Source organism: Schistocerca serialis, chromosome 5, assembly GCF_023864345.2.
Source record: "Schistocerca serialis cubense isolate TAMUIC-IGC-003099 chromosome 5, iqSchSeri2.2, whole genome shotgun sequence".
NCBI classification, from domain to species: Eukaryota; Metazoa; Arthropoda; class Insecta; order Orthoptera; family Acrididae; genus Schistocerca; species Schistocerca serialis.
In genome coordinates this window covers 667,080,810-667,081,550 of record NC_064642.1, presented here as the reverse complement: position 1 = coordinate 667,081,550, position 741 = coordinate 667,080,810, and the positions used below count along the sequence as shown (strand labels likewise).

At 43.3% G+C, this 741-nt stretch overlaps 1 non-coding gene across 1 annotated transcript; it reads left to right on the top strand.

Annotated features, from left to right (window-relative positions):
* Positions 1-399: 399 nt before the first annotated feature.
* Trnat-agu (transfer RNA threonine (anticodon AGU)) lies at positions 400-472 on the top strand. Its single transcript has one exon. It is a non-coding gene; the product is annotated as a tRNA-Thr (tRNA).
* The last annotated feature ends 269 nt before the right edge of the window (positions 473-741 follow it).

The following is a 741-nucleotide window of genomic DNA, read 5'->3' as shown; positions in this document are numbered from 1 at the left end:
AATCGAAACCTTATCGCCTTGAGTAGCCGTTACAGGAGAAAGTATGATCAGCTACAAACATAACACTAAACTCACCAAATGCACCGCGACATCGAGCAAATAAGTGAACCACTTCTCACAGTGCAAGCCAAAATTAATTACACGCAAACTTAACGATCGCCATTTCGGACACGTCCGAAAGAACAGATATCATGCAATCATATAATCTGATTGGCCTAGCTGGGCAATGGATCAGTCTTCTTCATTGCGTATACACAAATACGTCCGACCTCCTGAGGGAATCTCGGAGAGCAAACAGGGAGGAGATGGACAGGGACTGCGGATAGGTGGCGCTCGATGGTAATGTGAATCTTCCCTGAGGCGTGCCGAGACAGTCCGCACAGTGGCGATAACGCTGTGTCCCGGATGGCGCAGTGATTAACGCACCTGCCTAGTAAGCAGGAGATCCCAGGTTCGAATCCCGGTCCGGTAAACACTTTCACTCGTCACCGTTCATTCCGCGGTATGTCTCGATCCAGCTGACAACAGTGATTCGTTCCCTTTCCTTTGTTCTCCTCTAGCCCTTCAACTTACGTCCACAATCCGCAAGTAGTAGATGTATAATTATTATAATTATTATAATAATAATTATTATAATAATAATTATTATAATTATTATTGTTGTTATGAATAAAGAATTTTTTTTTTAAAAAAAAGTAGTAGATGCTGGGCCTGCCCGATCTTACACAAAGGCCTACGTTA